Source organism: Panthera tigris, chromosome C1 (genome assembly GCF_018350195.1).
Source record: "Panthera tigris isolate Pti1 chromosome C1, P.tigris_Pti1_mat1.1, whole genome shotgun sequence".
In the NCBI taxonomy this organism is placed as follows: domain Eukaryota; kingdom Metazoa; phylum Chordata; class Mammalia; order Carnivora; family Felidae; genus Panthera; species Panthera tigris.
The window spans coordinates 36952027-36968738 of record NC_056667.1 but is presented as its reverse complement, the minus strand read 5'-3'; the positions used below and the strand labels follow the sequence as shown (position 1 = coordinate 36968738).

General features: G+C 42.6%; 1 protein-coding gene across 2 annotated transcripts in view; it reads right to left on the bottom strand.

Annotated features, from left to right (window-relative positions):
* The window catches only part of LOC102968150 (cytochrome P450 4X1-like), a 99712-nt gene that overhangs the window by 48472 nt on the left and 34528 nt on the right, over nt 1-16712 (bottom strand). The gene's annotated exons all lie outside the window — the stretch shown is intronic.

Sequence of the window (16712 nt, the reverse complement as noted above, 5' to 3'; positions counted from 1 at the left end):
AAAATGTCAATACTACCCAAAGCTATCTACACATTCAATGCAATCCCAATCAAAATTGCACGAGCATTCTTCTCAAAACTAGAACAAGCAATCCTAAAATTCATATGGAACCACAAAAGGCCCCGAATAGCCAAAGTAATTTTGAAGAAGAAGACCAAAGCAGGAGGCATCACAATCCCAGACTTTAGCCTCTACTACAAAGCTGTAATCATCAAGACAGCATGGTATTGGCACAAAAACAGACACATAGACCAGTGGAATAGAATAGAAACCCCAGAACTAGACCCACAAACGTATGGCCAACTCATCTTTGACAAAGCAGGAAAGAACATCCAATGGAAAAAAGACAGTCTCTTTAACAAATGGTGCTGGGAGAACTGGACAGCAACATGCAGAAGGTTGAAACTAGACCACTTTCTCACACCATTCACAAAAATAAACTCAAAGTGGATAAAGGACCTGAATGTGAGACAGGAAACCATCAAAACCCTAGAGGAGAAAGCAGGAAAAGACCTCTCTGACCTCAGCCGTAGCAATCTCTTACTCGACACATCCCCAAAGGCAAGGGAATTAAAAGCAAAAGTGAATTACTGGGACCTTATGAAGATAAAAAGCTTCTGCACAGCAAAGGAAACAACCAACAAAACTAAAAGGCAACCAACGGAATGGGAAAAGATATTTGCAAATGACATATCAAAGGGCTAGTATCCAAAATCTATAAAGAGCTCACCAAACTCCACACCCGAAAAACAAATAACCCAGTGAAGAAATGGGCAGAAAACATGAATAGACACTTCTCTAAAGAAGACATCCGGATGGCCAACAGGCACATGAAAAGATGTTCAACCTCGCTCCTTATCAGGGAAATACAAATCAAAACCACACTCAGGTATCACCTCACGCCAGTCAGAGTGGCCAAAATGAACAAATCAGGAGACTATAGATGTTGGAGAGGATGTGGAGAAACGGGAACCCTCTTGCACTGTTGGTGGGAATGCAAATTGGTGCAGCCGCTCTGGAAAGCAGTGTGGAGGTTCCTCAGAAAATTAAAAATAGACCTACCCTATGACCCAGCAATAGCACTGCTAGGAATTTATCCAAGGGATACAGGAGTACTGATGCATAGGGGCACTTGTACCCCAATGTTTATAGCAGCACTCTCAACAATAGCCAAATTATGGAAAGAGCCTAAATGTCCATCAACTGATGAATGGATAAAGAAATTGTGGTTTATATACACAATGGAATACTATGTGGCAATGAGAAAGAATGAAATATGGCCTTTTGTAGCAACATGGATGGAACTGGAGAGTGTGATGCTAAGTGAAATAAGCCATACAGAGAAAGACAGATACCATATGGTTTCACTCTTATGTGGATCCTGAGAAACTTAACAGAAACCCATGGGGGAGGGGAAGGAAAAAAAAAAAAAGAGGTTAGAGTGGGAGAGAGCCAAAGCATTAGAGACTGTTAAAAACTGAGAACAAACTGAGGGTTGATGGGGGGTGGGAGGGAGGGGAGGGTGGGTGATGGGTATTGAGGAGGGCACCTTTTGGGATGAGCACTGGGTGTTATATGGAAACCAATTTGACAATAAATTTCATATATTAAAAAAAAATAATAAAATACAAAAAAAAAGAAGATGTGATACATCTTCATATATATATATACATATATATGTATATATATGTATATATATGTATAAATATGTATATATATATGATGGAGTATTACTTGGAAATCAAAAAGAATGAAATCTTGCCATTTGCAACTACATGGATGGAATTCTAGAGGGTATTATGCTAAGTGAAATTAGTCAGAGAAAGACAAATATCATATGACTTCACTCATATGAGGACTCTAAGATACAAAACGGATGAGCATAAGGGAAGGGAAGCAGAAATAATATAAAAACAGGGAGGGGGACAAAACATAAGAGACTCTTAGGGTGTCTGGGTGGCTCACTCAGTTGGGCATCTGACTTCAGCTCAGGTCATGATCTCACAGTTCATGAGTTGAAGCCCTGCATTGGGCTCTGTGCTGACAGCACAGAGCCTGGAGCCCACTTCGAGTTCTGTGGCTCTCCCTCTCTCTGCTCCTCCCCTGCCCCTGCTCACACACACACACACTCTCTCTCTCTCTCTCTCTCAAAAATAAATAAACATAAAAAAAAAGAGAGACTCTTAAATAGGGAGAACAAACAGAGGGTTACTGGAGGGGTTGTGGGAGGGGGGATGGGCTAAATATAAGGGGCATTAAGGAATCTACTCCTGAAATCATTGTTGCACTATATGCTAACTTGGATATAAATTTAAAAAATAAATAAATAAAAGAAATGATGCTGTATTTTGTCAAATGTTTTTACTGCATCTACTGAAAGGATCATATGGTTCTTATCCTTTCTTTTATTAACGTGGTTTATCACAGTGATTGGTTTGTTAACCAGCCCTATAGCCCAGGAAAAAAATCCCACTTGATCATGGTGAATACTTCTTTTAATGTACTTTTGAATTCAATTTCTTAGTATCTTCTTGAGAATTTTTGCAACTAGATTAATCAGGGATATTGACCTGTAATTCTCCTTTTTGGTGGGGTCTTGGTTTTGGAATCAAGGTAATGATGGCTTCATAAAATGAGTTTGGAAACTTTATTTTCATTTCTTTCTTTCTTTTTTTTTTTTTTGGAAAATTTTGAGAAGAATAGGTATTAGCTCTTCTTTAAATGTCTGGTAGAATTCTCCTGGGAAGTTATCTGGCCCAAGACTCTTTGTTGGGAGATTTTTGATAACTGGTTCAATTTCTTTGCTGGTTATGAGCCTGTTAAATTTTTCTATTTCTTCCTGTTTCAGTATTGGTAGCGTGTGAATGTCTAGGAATTTGTCCATTTCTTCCAGATTGTCCAGTTTGTTGGCATATAACTTTCATAGTATTATCTTATTATAATTGCTTGTATTTCTGTGGTGTTAGTTGTGATCTCTCTCCTTTCATTCATGATTCTATCTACTTGGGTACTCTCTCTTTTCTTTTTGAGAAGTCTGGCTAGGGGGTTATCAATTTTATTTAATTCTTTCAAAGAAACTAGCTTTTACTTTTATTGATCTTATTGTCTGTTTCTATCTCATTTATTTCTGCTTTAATCTTTATTTATTTTTAAATGTTTATTTATTTTTGAGAGAAAGCGCAAGCAGGGCCAGTGGGGGGTGGCAGAGAGAGGGGAGAAAGAGAATATGCAGCAGGTTTCAGGCTCCAAGCTGTAAGCACAGAGCCAACATGGGTCTCAAACTCATGAACTGTGAGATCATGACCTGAGCCAAAGTTGGATGCTTAACTGAACTGAGCCACCCAGGCACCCATATTTCTGCTCTAATATTTATTATTTCCCTTCTTCTGCTGGATTTGGGCTTTATTTGCTGCTCCTTTTCTAGCTCCTTTAGGTGTAAGGTTAGGTTGTGTATTTAGGAGCTTTTTGCTTCTTGAGATAGTCTTGAATTTCAATGTAGTTTCCTCTCAGGACTGCCTTTGCTACATCCCAAAGAGTTTGGATTGTTGTGTTTTCATTTTCATTTGCTTCCATGTATTTTTTGTTTCTTCTTTAATTTTCTGGTTAACCCATTCATTCTTTTATTTTATTAAAAAATTTTTAACGTTTCTTTATTTGGAGAGATAGGGAAAGAGCGTGAGTGGGGGAGGGGCAGAGAGAGGGAGACACAGAATCCAAAGCAGTCTCCAGGCTCTGAGCTGTCAGCACAGAGCCTGACATGCGGTTTGAACTCACAACCTGTGACATCATGACCTGAGCCAAAGTTGGATACTTAACCAACTGAGCCACCCAGGTGAGCCACCATTCATTCTTTAGTAGGATGTTCTTTAACCTCCATGTATTTGAGGGCTTTCCAAATTTTTTCTTGTGGTTGATTTCAAGTTTCATAGCATTGTGATCTGAAAATATGCATGGCATGTTGTCAATCATTTTTACTTCTTGAGGGCTAATTTGTGACCTACTATGTGATCTATTCTGGAGAATGTTTCATGTGTACTTGAGAAGAATGTGTATTCTGTTGCTTTAGGATGAAATGTTCTGAATATATCTGTTAAGTCCGTCTGGTCTAGTGTGTCTGTTATTCAAAGCCATTGTTTCCTTGTTGATTTTCTGCTTAGATGATCTACCCATTGCTGTAAATGGGGTGTTAAAATCTCCTACTATTATTATATTATTATCAGTGAATTTATTTATGTTTGTGTTTGATTGATTTATAGATTTGGGTGCTTCAAGTTGAGGGCATAGATGTTTACAATTGTTAGATCTTCTTGATGGATAAACCCCTTAATTATGATATAATATCCTTCATCTTTTGTTACAGTCTTTGTTTTAAAATCTAGTTTGTCTGAGATAAGTATGGCTATTTCAACTTTATTTTGACATCCATTAGCTCAATAGATGGTTCTTCATCCCTTCACTTTCAATCTGCAGGTGTCCTTAGGTCTAAAATGAGTCTCCTGTAGGCAGCATATAGATGGTTCTTGTTTTTTATTCATTCTGATACCCTATGTCTTTTGATTGGAGTATTTAGTCCATTTACATTCAGAGTGATTATTCAAAGATATGAATTTAGTGCCATTGTGTTATCTGTAGATTTGGTGTTTCTGGTGATGTTCTCTGGTACTTTGTAGTCTTTATTGCTTTAGTCTTCATTTTTTTTCCCTACTCAGAGAATCTCCCTTAAAATTTCTTGCAGGGAAGGTTTTTTTTTTTTAATCTCTCATTTTATTCTGTATGACAGCCTTGCTGGATAAAGGATTCTTGGCTACATATTTTTCCTCTTCAGCACATTGCCACTCCCTTCTGGCCTGCCAAGTTTCAGTGGACAGGTCTGCTACTAACCTTATTTGTCTACCCTTGTAGGTTAAGGACCTTTTGTCTCTAGCTGCTTTCAAAATTCTCTCTTTATCTTTGTATTTTGCAGGTTTCACTATGATATGCCATGGTGTTGGCCTATTTTTATTGATTTTGAAGGAAGGTCTCTGTGCATCTTGGACTTGGATGCCTATTTTCTTCCCCAGATTAGGGAAGTTCTCAGTTATAATTTGTTCACATAATCCTTCTGCTCCTTTGTCTCATTCTTCTTCTTCTGGGACTCCCATAATATGGATATTGTTTTGTTTCATGGAATCACTTAGTTCTCTAAGTCTCCCTTTGTGATCTAGTAATTTTCTTTCCTTATTTTTTAGCTTCATTATTTTACATAATTTTATCTTTTATTTCACCTATTCTCTCCTCTGCTTCTTCAATCCTTACTGTCACTATGTGTAGTTTATTTTGCATTTCAGCTTTAGCAATTCTTAATTCATCCTGACTAGTTCTTAGGCTTTGATTTCTGTATCAAGGGTTTCTATGGTGTCTTCTATGCTTTTTCCAAGCCCAGCTAGTAGTCTCATGACTGTTGTTCAGATATATGCTTATATCTGCTTTGAGCAAGTCCCTGGCTGTGATTTATTCTTGATCTTCCTTCTGGGGAGAATTCCTCTGTATTGTCATTTTGGTTAAGCTTCTGTCTTTTGCATGTTTTAAAAGCATATTATGTTTCCTGCACCTGAGAGTACTACTATATTAAAAAGGGGTCATACACTGCCCAGGGCCTGGCACTCCAGGAAGTTTTTCTGGTATATGTTGTGTGCACTCTGCTGTTGCGTTTTGGCTGCTCTTTCCCACTGGTCAGTCCTCTGCAGAGCTCCTCCTTGCTTGCAGTGGGGGAGTGTTTGGACCTTTAGCTAGGTGTGTTTTTATTTGTTTGTTAAAATAACCCTGGGAAAAAAGGGGTAGGGAGCCTGAACAGACAACCCCCCCCCAAAAAAAACCCTATAAGGCTTATTTCAAAGAAGAAGAAAGGAAAAAGTTGAAAAAAAGAAAAGAAAAAAGGAAAAACAAAAGAATAAAAAATCTTGATGCCAAAGAAAAAGAGAGAAAAGGAAATGAAAAAAAAAAAAGGAAGTATGAATCTGATTCCAAAAGAAAAAGAAATGAGGAAACAAATTATAAAAGAGCCTCTGTTGATGCCTGGATCTGGTGGCTGTACTAGTCTGGAGGAGAGGCTGGCTGCATCGGGTCAGTCTTGCTCCAGTAAATAAGTAGTTGACAGGCACAGAGGGACAAGGTTATGTGTAAACAAGTCCCACCTCCACTGGAGGCCTCTGTGTTGCTCTGAAGTCCCAGTGAGTTGTTGGGGGGAAATGGTGCCACCCCAATCCCTAGTCCCTGGACCAGAGATCTCAACCCCTGCTGTTCAAGTAGCCCTCATAGAATAGTGAGGAAAGTCAGTTTGTTCTGCTCTCCTGCATCTTCTTGGAACAAGGGCTGGGATTCAAAACCCCAAGTCTTAAAGGAGCTGTCATGGTGCAGATCCACTCCTCTCCTCCAGAGTAGAGCCTCTCCACCCTGCTGATGAAAAACCTTTGGCTGGAAGCTACCAGGTCTTTTGTTCTTGGGGAGGCAATAAGCCCTTTTCCCAAAGTATTCCAAGAAGAGGTCTATTCTCTCCCAGTGCACCCTGGAGATGACTACACCATACTATGCACTCCAGGGCCAGCTCCCTCCTTCCCAGGAGCACTTGCAGAGAAAGTCATGCACTTCCAAAACATGAGAGTTTGAGTTGCAAAAGCTGTTTGCAAAAACAAAACAAAACAAAACAAAACAAAACAAAACAAAACATCAAAAAAAAAATAACCTGGACTCAGTACTTCTCATTCCAGAGATGTTTTCCTCTTGTGCTAATTTGATGCCACATTATTGCAACCCCTCTCTCTTTCTTTCCCTTTTGTCTCTCTATGGAAGGGGTTCTCTCCCCCTCTGTATCATGGCTATTTTTCTCTCTCCCAACTCACATCCATGCACCTGCCAAACTGTTTCCCTCCAAGTGTGGAGATCCTTCTGCCACTCTGCAGATTAATTTCCTGGGTATTGTAAGTGATCTGACCCTGATACAGCTATGTTTGAGGGATAAGAAAAGCCTAGTGTCCCCCTACTTCTCCACAATCTTAACTCCTATCTTCAAAAAATTTTTTATTAAAGATAGTACTTTTACCTAATCTGTACACCCAACATGGCTGATTCTATCCTATCTTTGCCACATATTTCAAATACCTGCTCTATGCCTCTCTTCATCTGTAAAATGGGGATAATGATGATGATTACAGTCTCATGTTAGTTCTTCTAATCTCTGAATGTTGCCTGGCACAGAGCAAGGAGACAATTATACTCTAATTGATAAAAATTGAAAATAATGTTAATAACTATGAAGGACATGCATGTTGTGGGTAAGCCAACTTGCTGCACTACCTAGGGGTGAAATCCACAAGGAACCATGAAAGGGGAACTTCACTGTGGGAAATACATGACCCAACGACTCATTATTTCCCCAGGGCCTCCCACCTGTCTCAGGCTGACTGCTAGCCAGCAGAGCCCACAACACCTGACCATTGTCTGTGCTGCCCCTTTAGTTTCTGTCCACCTTCTGTCCTTGTGCCTCCCTTGGGGGACATTTTTTGGTGGTCAGAGTTTTAGTGGAGTATGGCCTGCATTGAGTGGCCGCATCCTGAAGGCCAGTGGGTGCTGGGTGTTCATGACAGGGTACCTGCCACTGCCACCATGGGTACCATCTCCTCTACAAGAGTCTCACCTGGCCCTGGCCAGACCTGCTCAGGGACAGATGGCAGCTCCTGAGTACTTGTCCAGGCAGCTGACAGATCAGTGGCCCTCAGAATGGCCCAGAGAGGGGAATAGCCAGGCATGGCACCATTTGGCTCCTTGGGGTCCCCTAGAGGAGGAGAGCATGTGATCAAAAAGGAGGCATGTCTCTAGGAAAAAATAGGACACAGAGCCCCTGCTGCGCAGGTATGAGGGGATCCTGGAGGACAAAGTAACATAGCTTTGTGGTAAGAGCTCCCACTGGGCAGTCCCTATACTGAATCTAAGGAGAATGGCAGCCCAATGATGGCCATGACCTGGGAGCACAGAGCAGGCTCCTTAACTAATTGAAGGATACTTCGGATTCTAAGCCGGATTGTCTTCCCCACCTCCACTCCCACACTAGAACATAAGTTCACTGAATCTGGAATCTGGATCAGAGTCTGACACATCAGAAACAGTTTGAAACTCCTAATCACTGATGATATCTAGAACTATTGCCCTGTGGCCATTCTACTCTCTACCACCATTCCAAGCAGTGAACCTAAAGAGGAAGGTTTTATTGATTTGTCTATCCCTGTTCCAAAAGGTCCAGGAACTACAAAATCTTCAGAAAATGGCAGAGAACCTGTGTTCCAGTCCTCGCTGGCTATGGGGGAGCCAAGTTACCCTTGCAGTCTATGACCCAGACTACATGAAGGTGATCCTGGGGCAATTAGGTGAGAGCTAACCCACATCTGCTGGTGTGCCTCTTCCTTCTTGGGTACATTCCTTGGGGACTATGAAATTCCATAAGAGACTGGTGGCTCATCCTTTAATACCCTCCAGCAACCATCTTCCTAGCCCACAAGTAAGCATAAGGCCAAATATAGATACTTAGATGCTTCAACAGTTGTGAAGAATTACATCTTCCTTCCTTCCTTCCTTCCTTCCTTCCTTCCTTCCTTCCTTTCTGTCTATCTTTCTGTCTTTCTATCTTTCCTGTCTTTCTCTCTTTCTTTCCACAACCTAGAGGTGTGGCCAAACCCAAAGGTGTGATGGTCTGGGAAGGAGGGGATGGGATGATCTCTCCAGACAAACCCATTCTCCTGTTCCACCTCTGGGTGTTCTGTCTGGTGGTTGGCTGGAAGAAGGAGGGGCTTGACCACACCTGTCCTGAACCTTGTGCTCCCTCTGCAGGTGTTTGACCCTTCACAGTTTGCACTGGGTTCTGTTTGACACAGTCATGCTTTCTTGCCCTTCTCAGGAGGAGCAAGGTGAGTTACTTGTACCAGGATGGGAGTGGGGGACTGTTTACCTGGAACATATCCAATGTTTGTGACTTCTTATGTTTACATGGGTGTCTACAGATATGCTCTTGCATGTCTGTGTGCTGGGAAAGAGGTGTGTGTCTCTACGTACAAGAGAAAGTTGGTAAGCACAGCACAACAGAGAGACTTAGACCCATTGCTCTTCCCCAATCTCCAGCCACACTTCAGTGTTGGTGGCTGTTCCAAATCTCAGTGCATTCTAGTGTTTGATTCAGTGTATGAGTATGACTTTGCACAATCGATTTTCTCACATGTTAATTTCAAGTGTTGTCAGTTTTTGAGTCTGGATGGAATCTGATAGATTTCTTTTGCACACATTCTCAAACCAGTCTTTTCTACTCAACTCGCCATTCTGTCCCCGCACCACATCACTTTGCATTGTTTCCATTCTCAGCTGCCTTTCATGTCTCAAATAGTTAAGTCATATACAGAAATAGTTACTGTAGCCTCTTAAGGGATTCATGAAGTATTCCACTAATCTGTGTCGCCATTATGTTTGCATCTATCCAAAATATTTGTAATGGTAATGGTCACATACACTTGACAGTTTTCCCAGTTGTCAAATCAGTACATATGATCTGGGCTCCACACACTTAAAAAAATTTTTTTAATGTTTATTTATTTTGAGAGAGAGAGATAGAGCACAAGCAGGAGAGGGAGAGAGGGAGACACAGAATCTGAAACAGGCTCCAGGCTCTGAGCTGTCAGCACAGAGCCAACACGGGACTCAAATCCATGAGCCACGAGATCATTACCTGAGCCAAAGTTGGACACACAACTGACTGGGCCACTCAGGCACCCCTATACACACCTTAATATCATACTTAGAGTCCAATTGCACCAGTGGGCAAATATATGCAAATGAGGACACTAAACTTTTATACATGACACATGGTATTTGAAAGTTTCCTGGAGTATAAAACATAAGGCAGACTTGAAGTTGCTGTGGAGCTGGATGACTGTTCTATAGAGTGGCTGCTGTGAAATCCTCGAGTGCTGCTGAAATTGTCCTCTAAATAGTAACTTCAGGAAACTTTCCAAGTGTTACTAGAAACAAGTTTTTTTTGGAATGCATAAATCTATCAATTCTTCAAATAGTGAATCCACTTTCAAGAATGGGCTTTAAGCCAATTATTTTTGCAGATACTGGCCTAGGATTTGATTTCACTCTGGGATTAAATTCCTCCTCCTAGACATCGGCAGAAGACATGTGGCTGCCAGAAGAGACAGGAGAGGGCTAGACAGCTCTATTCCTAGCTCAGACCTAATGGTTACTCATATTTTATTCTATTCAGGATTTTGTTTTCAGTGCAATAAACATCATTCAATTCTAAGACTACTTACCAAGCCTGTCTCTGTGTGTCAAATCCTCTGCTAGGAGTTGGTAATGCAGAGGAAAGATATTGACCTTGCATCCAAGAGATCCCAGTGAAGAGATAAATGCCACCACTCAAAAGAGAGAGTATTCATTCTTTCTTTCACTCACTCATTTACTAATTGAATACACTATAGGAAGTTCCATGTACCTCACATTGTCCTGTACATGTAACATGCCCTTTAGTAAAAAAATAACTATAGTGACTTCAGGGTCAAGGTATGAAGATGTACAGGCAACAGAGAGGGGGAGGGTGTCATTGCCCTTAGGCTTGAGCATGTGGCAGGTGGAAGGAAGGTATTCTCAGGAATCACATCAGCAGGAGCTGAGCTGGGGGGTGGAGCTGGACAGGTGACAGGTGAGTGAGGGAACAAGCCAGAGAGGACTTTGATGCCAGCTGAGGCATGTGGACATGACCTAGCAGTGATGGAGGGCCTGGGAGAGTCAGAGCTGGGCAAGGCTTCACGGTGGGGGGAGGGGAGGCAGGAGACAGAGAAACCCGGGTGAGGAGACTGAGAGATGGCAGGCAGGGACATTTCTGCAGTAGAAATGGAGTCTATAGCAGCAGTTGACTGAAGGGTTGAAGGGAAGACTGGAGTCTGGACCCAAACTGGGAGGGAGATGGTGCAGCACGTTGAGCATCGTTAGGGCCTTGACCCACCACAATATTTCCCTGTGTTCATTCTGACTTCCTTATACAATTCCACCTTGTCCTTTCTCTGAGGATCTGAGTCTCTCTAGTCCCCCAGACAGTTAGGGCCTGACATGTGACCCAGCCTGCTCCCTATAGTACTTTATCCTGGCTTTCCCTATGTGAAACCAGAAATGGCTTATGGAGAGAGCAAACAACCTAAGAATTAACTGTTGTAGTGATCACTTGACTTGGCTGTGTGCCTCAGGAGCTGACCCTCTTGTAAGAGGATTTCAGGCCTGCTGACAGCAGAGGTAGGAGCAGGAGTTAGTCCTGGAAGACTGTGGGTTTTGTCAAAGGTCAGGGGCAGAGTGTGAAGCAAGGCTTGGGTCGAGATGTGTGTGTGTCCTGGAAGGAAAGGGATGGGGGCCAGACCCATGCAGGAGGGTCCTGAATGTGCTGGTCCCAGTGAGGGGTTCAGGCCACTTCTCAATTCCTTTTCCCTCCCTGACTCAGGAACTGCATCGGGAAGCAGTTTGCCATGAACGAGATGAAGGTGGCGGTGGCCCTGACCCTGCTCCGCTTTGAGCTGGCACCAGATCCTTCCGGGGTCCCTGTCCCTGGCAAAGAATTGTGTTGAGGTCCAAGAATGGGATCCACCTGCATCTCAGGAAGCTCCTCTAAAACCTGTGCAGACAAGTGTGAACCCTGAGGCCCTCCTGCCTGCCATCCTGTCTTCCTGTCCGTCTCTCATCTCCTGTTTTCTGCCCCACTCCTGCCAACCTCTGTGATCTCCTCCTCTTGCCCGTCAGACTGTCTGCCTTTCTCTGTCTCACCCTTTTCCAGGATTCCTACTAGTTTTCTGTTACCCTTCTCTTACCCAGCTGTAGTTCTGTGTGTGTAACTCTTGATTCTGCCCCTGTCTCCAGCCTGTCTGGCCTCTCCTGTTATTTTCCATTCCTGTCTGATGTTCTTTCCCTGTACTCTTTTCTCTTACCATTCTACCAAATGACAAAAACTTAGTCCCTTAAAAGAGCACAAATTGATCATCTTGTAGTTCAGGAGACCAGAAATCTGAAAAGGGTCTCACTGAGCCACAACCAAGGTGTTGAAGAAGCTCTAAGGGAGAATCTCTTCTGCATTTTCCACCTTCTTAAAGTCTGCTCTTAAGGCCATTCAATGAGGGGATTGGGCCTCCCTGTGAATCAAGGAACTATCCCTTTCTTAAATTCAATTGACTACAGATCTGAACCATATCTATAAATCTTTTAGTGAAACACCAAGACTTTTGTTTAATTGAATAACTGGTACTACATCCACTCCAAGTCGACCCACAAAACTAGTCTTCACAGTCCAACTGTAGTCCACTTGGCATTCATACATCTCTTTAAACCATACTTGATCTGCCCATTAACTAGAATACAGTCACCCTTCCACCAAGTGTCCTTAATATAATTGAAAGTATGTTGACCCTTGTCCCTAGCCATAAAACAAAGTCATTGGAGCATATTTTTTCTTCTCCCTGAAATCCTATACCTTCAGGACTATAATATATATTTAACATATTTACATCTTACCTTTTATCTGGAGGATGTAAGACAAGGAAGAAAACTCTGACACACAGGTGCACACATATATAATCAAATTCACAACAAATAAAGAAAAATGCTAGAAACAATATACTCCTTATTTCTACAACCTGTGGCATGACCAAAGCTAGCATTTATAAATAACTTCTCCCACTACCCATTCCATATTTGCTTTACCCTTAGTAAGCACCATACTTGTTGTGGTTTTTGGCCTGGTGGGGTGAACCAAACCTTATTTCTTGAAGTATCTGGGCCATAACCAGTCCTGCCTCAACTGGGCAGTGGCATTTTCAAGTTTACTTTAATGACAGGTCATGGTAGTTCTAAGAGATGCCCCATGTACTTCCTCTATTCCAAGCATAATTCTTCTCACCTTCATTGGTAAGGAAACTACTAATTTCCCCTTTGCAATCAGGATCAATCCAGTACAGTAATTGCTTTTGATTCAGACCCATGAGGAGCCCAAAGTGGCCAGGAGATATGTTCACATGCAGTTCAACGTAATCATCCTGTGAGTCCCGGTGGAAGCACTCCTGCCTTTGGAACTAAGATCACTAGGCCAACAGAGCACATGTTACAGGAATAAGCACCAATGATGTGGCTAATTGGGTCACTAGGGGTAATAATGTGTGGTGCCTGTCCCATTTCCATCTCTTGAGTCCTGGATGGGTGAACCCTGACTGTAGAGTAAGAGAACCATATGTTGGACATTGATTTATAGCATATCTAGCCCCTTGAAGAGCCTTCCTTCAACCCTGCAAGTTATTGCCTCCTAGCTAGTGCTGTATACCCTAACTTATCCTGAGGTTATATCTCTGCTTCTGGAATACATAACTGGAATGGATGTATTCCCCAAATGAAAGAAGACTCAGTAGATTATAGGGGTTTGATGTCTCCAGCTTCATGGGGATATCCCATATGTCCCCATTCTAATTTTCAGGTTCCCATTGTTCAGTGTTCTCACTATAATTTGACACCTACAAGATATGGAATTTAATTTGCTTATAATTGTGACACAGACAGAATGATGCTCTGGGTTTAGTTCTCCGAAATCTGAGCCCTGGTGAAGGCTTGGGGTTTTAGGGCACAATGGTGCTAACATAGGGCACAATGCTGACATAGAAGTTTTCAAGTCATTTATTTCTTTTGTGGTCTGAGAATTTGAATCCTTCACATCATTATTTCCCTACTTTTCCAGTACAACATGTCTGAGCCCATTTTCTGGACAGACAGTAGCTTGCTTGTGTTCTCTTCTGCCTTCCTAAGGAGGAGCTTAAGTAAGAAAGGGCACTAGAGGGCAAGGTTGTCCAGTTGGTGGGATGCCTGAGTGAGTGGTGCAGGAAGGATGCAGAGGGAAGGATCATGGTCTTGGAGGGGAAAGGCAGGGAAGGCAAGTGCCCACTCCTCAATCCAGTGGAAGAAGAAATTAAACACATTTATGATCACGGGATCTGTAGGAGAAAGATGATCAAGTCAAGCACAAACTGGGAGATTTCTAGATATTTATTTGTGGATAAACAGGACATGTGGATAAATAGGACCTCAGTTCCCTAAAAGTGAGATGCAGGTCCCAGGACTCCTCCCCACCTGGAACCTGAGCCCTTTGTTCTCTGGACCCTCACCCTCTCCTGAGAACACTAACCCCCTCAGGTCTACAAAACTTTAGGGAGGTCAAGCTCATAGGTGTTCAGGAAGCCAAGGAACTGTTCAAGCCAGGGTGGGTGGGCTGAGGAGAATGGGTGGGCTCAGGTTACAACTTTGTCCAGGTTCTGTCCTTCACTCCTCTTCTAGCCCCTCCTAGGCAGTCACAGTCTTAATATCTTTGAGCTCACCTGCTCTCCAGTCCCAGAGCCACCACTATAAGCCCAAGGCACCCTCTCTCTTACTGTTCCTGGGTTAGCTCAATAGCCCCAAACTGGCCAATCTGCTTGCAAATGCTGCCTGTCATCAACCATCTATCTATACTACTCCCAGAAAGAAATTTAGTTCAGCATTAAAGTTTTTCATAAGAAAGATAAAACCAGCTTGCTGTGCAATGCAGAAGTCAGCTCAGTTCTGTTCCTCATGTCATTTGACACATTTTCATTGAGGACCTGCTATGTGCAAGGCACTGTCTAAACATTCCATGTGATGGGACGGACATGGTCCTGCCCTTTCATTCTTGGGGAAGACTGGTAATATTCAACCAAGCAAGTAAGTAGAATGAATACAGAGAGCAGTACATCTAAAACAGGAAACAAATACAGTGCTTTGAGAGAGACTAACAGGGAAGTCTACTTAGGGAGATCCAGGATGGCCTCTTGTTGGAGAGGGCATTCAAAGTGAAACTCGAAGGATGACAAGGTGCTGGCAGTGTGAAGGGTAAGAGAGGAGCATTCCGGTAGAACCAACAGCAAGCACACATGCTCTGGGGCAGGAAGAAGTGTGGTGTCTTCCAGAAGCTGCCACTTGGTAGGACAGTGGTCTGAGATAAATTTGGAGAGATCATCCAGAGGCTGGTATCTGTTCTAAGATAGGGTGCTTTAAAAATATAGGTAGATAATATATGAAAACATTGGCATCATGTCAACAAATGTAACTATTACACAAAATAAGTGACGCTCAGATATTAGCAAAACTAGAGTTCGACATTTATGGTCATTGTTCTAAGTTTGACACTTACTTGCTTTGTGACCTTGAGACAGTCAACCAGCTCCCTGGGCCTTAGTTTACTTGTCTGTAATTTAGTATTGATAAATTGAGCAGTAGTTGTGATTGTGCTTTGGAAACCACTATGCCAATATTGAGGACATATTTTGGAAGCTTACCCATGCCAGCACCATGCATGGTACTGGGTAAGGAGCTCTCACATTCTCAGAATCACCCTAGATCTCATTCTAGGTAGAAAGGGGTGCTGCATAATGCCCCAGCCAAAAATAAACATGATAGCTTCAAGCCTTCTCTTAGATGGGAAAAGCAAGCCAATATTTAGGAATATACATCAACCCCAGAAACAGCAAGTGCCTGGTATTATGAGTAATCACTTGAGTAATCACTTCAAGCTTCGGCCTTGGGGAATGACTGCACCCATTCACCTGCCTTTCTGCGGCCTATTCAGAGAGCCAGGAAATACTCATTTCCCTTTAAAATGTGGCAACCAACACTAAACCTAGTCTCTTCAAGACAGTGATCTAACTGGTGCAATGTTATCCTGATTTCCAGCTTCATTCGTTCGTCACATCAGTAAGTATTCCCTGGGTATCATCAGTAGGCACAGTCCTCAGTCCCACGCGATAGGAAGCATAAGACATGGGTTGCCCCATTACAACCTTCAAAGAACCCTTGCTTGTGGTGTCTGGATAGCAAATGAACGGGAAAGATACTGACTCTTTAATAAATGTTGACCATGCCAGCACAACTTAGTAAGACTTAAACTCATAGTCTGCAGACAGCTCTACATTCTCTTTTGACCAGTTTATCATGAGCTTTACTCACATCGTGAAAATTCTCTGTGAGCATCGTCTTCAACGACTGCTACATCTGCGGACATGGTGTGGCCTACACTTGCTCACAAAAACAGCCCTGCATAGTGAGGCTTGCATTTATGCCAAAATGTGGGATTGATACCTGAAACACACTGCTGCTCCCAGGAAACACTGGATCAAACAAAGCAAGCATGAAATGTCCCCTGCAGCGTTTGGGTGTTGCCCCCTGCGGGCTGGAGCCTGGTTTTCAACAAATGGTTCACAGCAAAGTCTCTGGGGCAGGACTTCCTGGACTGAATGCCGGCTCTCCCTCTTACCAGTAGGGTGACTCTGGACAGACAACTAAGCTCTTTATGTCATGGTTTTCTCACTTCGACTTGAGGATTTTTGTTAAAAAGTCTATTCTGTAGGGTTGTTGTGGAGAAAACCTCTAAGGTTACTTTCTCAGTGCCTAGAACATACTAAGTGCTCACTAAATGTTAGCTACACCAAGCATTATGTGCTCACCATATAGAGGAAACCGAGGACTCTGGGAGGCAAAGACAGAATGACCCCCAGAATTGCACCCAGGCTGTCCTACTTCCAGGCTCTCTCCACAACTGTTCCTGGTATGCTAGGTGCAAAGCTGGTGCTGGGCCAAGTAAGGGAAATTGTCTGGCTCCA